Source organism: Dermacentor silvarum, chromosome 1, assembly GCF_013339745.2.
Source record: "Dermacentor silvarum isolate Dsil-2018 chromosome 1, BIME_Dsil_1.4, whole genome shotgun sequence".
NCBI lineage: Eukaryota > Metazoa > Arthropoda > Arachnida > Ixodida > Ixodidae > Dermacentor > Dermacentor silvarum.
In genome coordinates this window covers 188478986-188483241 of record NC_051154.1, presented here as the reverse complement: position 1 = coordinate 188483241, position 4256 = coordinate 188478986, and positions in this window count along the sequence as shown.

Genomic DNA, 4256 nt, shown 5'->3' with positions numbered 1-4256 from the left:
CAAGCGTTGCGCGGCCGAGTGCAAAGTTAAGGTTTTTTTCTTTAGAACTGTTCGTCAGACGAGTTGACAGCCAATCGTCATGTTGGACATATTATTAGCGAAGGCCGCCGACCAATGGCAAATAGTTCTTACAGACGAAAAGCTTTACCAATTTGGCTCCTCATTTTAAAGTCAACAAGTGGCTGATGACCAGGGGTGCTATAACGTAAAACTATTCCAAACTGTTTTTATTCCAATCTCCCGACGTCAAATTTACGTAACCACCAACGCAAGCATCGGGAGGTGACCCACAGCGTTATCTGAACAACCCAATCAAACACTCTCCTCGTTTATAGGAGGTCACCTTTGTTCGCTTTCAAAACGAATAACATTGCCTGCACTGAGAGGTGTTTGTTATCTAATTGGCTGGCAAGAGGCGAGGAGCACGCTCTAGTGGAGCGGGTTTTGATGGCGCCGAGCCAGCACAGTGAAAATAGATAACCGCATGAAGAGGGTGGTGCCGGCTTCTCCGATCGGTCCGCTTCGCCTTACTTAGCTTGCGGTGGCTGGTCTAAAATCGCGGCGGCGTGCAACGGAAGGATAAGAATGCCGCTAAAACGGATCCTCAGCAAGGAAGAGTTGGCAGAGCCATGTCGTATATACGTGCCGAAAGGGCTCGATAACGTTTTACTGCCACGCAAAAAGGTTTATCATGCGCAAAAGAATACATGTTCACCGGCAGGTGCGAGTAGCGAGGCCCTGAGCGATCGGCGGGCAGCCATCTTCTATTCCTTGCGGACCGGAGCAGTCTCTGGCTATTCAGAAAAATTGTCAGTTTTGTTCATTTTTCAGTTTTGTTCAAAGTTTCATTTTTTTTTCGCGTACACATCACTTTGACGCGGTGAGTTTTCGCGGTTTTGTGAGGTCGCGTGACAGACAGGCGAAGTGGGCGCAGCCCGAAAACATTGGACCAAAGCAGAGGGCTAATGGTGAAAAGGCGTCGAATCAGGAATAATTATTTTTCTTTTGTGCGGTTTAATCATGCATAATCAGTGTGTACACCTTATATCAGATGGGGAGCTATCGCGGTTTTCGTGACGTCGCGTGACAGACAGGCTAAGTTGGGAGTGGCCCGAAAATGTTTTGACCAATCGTGGTGGGCTGATTGCAGAAATTGGAATCAAAACAGTTTGGAATAGCTTTACGTTATAGCGCCCCAGCTCACGTAGCGCCTTTTGTTTACTGATTTTATTATTGTATACTGTTAAAATTCGTGGGTAAAAATTCGTGATGCACTTTAGGATAGACAATCGGGAAGCAATCGTTTTTTTTTTATAAAGGCTATTTTAAATTCGTGCTTCATACTTAATTTATTTGTGGGCGGGATCTCATTTTAGGACACAATTTACAATAATCAGTAGCCGTCTTTTGCGGAATAGGTCACATGCTCAGTTTTCCCCGACAATTTACAAAAATTGGGGAAAAGAAGCGCTTTCCGACTCTTGCGCTTATTTTGCATCCTCGCCGGTCACCCGCGGTATACAAAAACTGGCTCAAGAGTCGTTTCTGAAGCACCATCGGGGACAACTATTATTTGCATAGCTTAAGTTGATTTTGCGTATTCTGGTAGACTTTCCATGCCATCATACGACCAACTTTGAGGCATATGTTATGGCAAAGCCCTTCAAACGCTACAGGGTGCGGTAATAACACTCTCCTAGCGTCTTTACGTATACCGTATATGCATCTCACCATCGCATACACCACGGTACAGGTCGACTTAGCACGTGGTCTATGTTTTATGGGCAGCCACAGGGCCAAAAAGCGGTGCTTGCCATGGTTGACCTCCTATACCTTTACATCTCCTTGCTTTCTGTCTCGATCATTGAAGGTGGGAGCTCAAAATTGTTATAAAATTAAATAACTTTGAGATGTTGACGCATCTTCGAAAAGGAAAATCTAGAAACGAAGCAAGGAAAATGACACGGAGATAAAATACGATTTGGTGTGTATTCTCTTAACATTATAAGGCCAATCATCAAGAATTGACGAACATGTAATATGTACGTATAAGGGTCGGTTCGTGTCAACTGTCCCAACCTTGGTGCGTGAGAATTTTCGGTTATGTTTTTTTTTTTTCAGTTCCTTTTTTTTTTTTTTTTTTTGGGGGGGGGGGGGGGGGGCAGCGCGCACATTCGTGACCATTCGTTGCTGGACTAAAAAAAAAAAAATTAGAATCAGGGGCCGAATTGACAAATGCTTTCATTAGTAAGTCCTCGTTGTCAATGGTGGGCCGCTCTGCTAATATGTCCAGCATTATGATTGGCTGAAATTTTCTGTTCCGAACAATTCTAGCGTGTGGTTTTTTTTTTTTAATAGGGGCTCTAAACAGCAAATATGAAAACGGCGAGGACAGGATGAGGACAGCGAATGCAGTTAGGTCTTCAACGTGCGAGATAAATACCATAATATTTGCCCAAAGATTTGCGCCTCTATATGCAATCCATTTACGAACTCGCTTAGATTTACGTAGACGAGCAAGATCCAATAAGGATGTCGTGTTGTGGATCGGCTGCGTTACATCCGCTAACAAATCCGTGCCTCATCAGTTCATCACAGATCGCAGCAAAATAAATCACTATCAGAGCTTGCGGATGCCCTATATAAATCTTTCATTATCCTTTTTTTTTACAATGAGGGAAGGAACTCGAGCCCTATTGAAAATATAAAACAATAATAATAATAATAATAATAATAATAATAATAATAATAATAATAATAATAATAATAATAATAATAATAATAATAATAATAATAATAATAATAATGTGACTTGACGCATTCGAGCGCAAACGACGCGTAATGGCGGAGCCGCGATGAGTGCTGCGGCCGTGCACTGATGCGCGAAGTGAGTGTTGCGCGAAAATGTTTCGCACAAATGCAAAGAATTTCGCGAGAACGCGATATCTTACTGTATAACGAAATCGTGATTTCCTGTTCATTTTGTAAAACGAGAAAGCGCGAAATCTGGTGGTACTTCAAGAGATCAGGGGCCGAATTCACAAAGCTTTTTGTTCGTACATTTTTTTCCACTGGTTGACCTCCGCTGACAATATGACAAGCATCTGAATTGTCTAGAATTTACTCTTACGAAGAATGCTAGCCAAAGAGCTTGTTTCTTTTTTTTTTTTTTTTTTTAATGCGGGCCCAAGATGAGGTATCTTAACTGCATACGAAGAAGCTTCAGCTTCAGCCGAACTTTGTAAGCGAGCCTGACGTTGTTTGCGAGTCTCGATCCGACGCTAAACGTTTACGTTGGGCTTCCGCATTCCGATACCATCGTTCAGTAGTGATAGTTTCCAATTCCGCCACAAACGATTTCCTCTTACGATCTATCCTGGAGTGAGTTGTATAATCCATCGCTTCAAGGGAACTGCCATATAGTGCAGTGATTAGAACACATGGGCTTATGTTGATAAAGAGACGTTCTTACGCTAAAAATGTAGGTAAGAGCTGATGCAAACTAATCGTGGCGTTATATAGCGAAGGCGTCCGGTCCATGGCAGATCGCACTTACGAACAAAAAGCTTCGTTAATTCGGCCCCTGACTGGTAAAGTAAAATATAGTAACTTCGGCTACACGTCGTCATATGTTTAACTCGAATTCAACTGCATGGCAAGATGAGTACAACGACTTAACTTTGTCGCGTTAATTTAAGGTGTTGAAAATGTTTCAATGCGTTGTAACGGCGCTCTACGGTATGCTTGCTATATGCGCTATGTAGATTTGCTTGTATGTGTTTAGGAAACGTTTTCTGTCCACAAAGGCGCTGAAACGGCACCGCTTTCATAAGGTGTTTAGTATTCACGCAGACACAACAGCGAGAGCGCCAGTGTAACGTCGTGTACATTGGCTGCGCCTTTAAAAGAAATCAATAGAAAACTAGCAGACGTTCGCTAACGCCGCTCTATAGTATCGACGGAACCATGTTAGCTATGGCCGCACCTTTCAACGCCTGGCAAAGGCATGGACGTATGTCCATGCACTTGCGCAGGTGGTGTCCTTAATTTCACCCTTTCCGCAAATGCTCACAAACGCCGAGACCCTTCTGTGTGGGCATGGCTCAACCAATTTCAACACATTCATTCTGGAGAAACAACTTGTGCTATTTTCGCATATCCCATCATACGTCACCGCAAGCATAAATTGGCCCCCTCTGTTTTTTCATTGTCAGAATTTTCGCACATCCAGCCTGTGGTCCCACACAGTGCGCCCA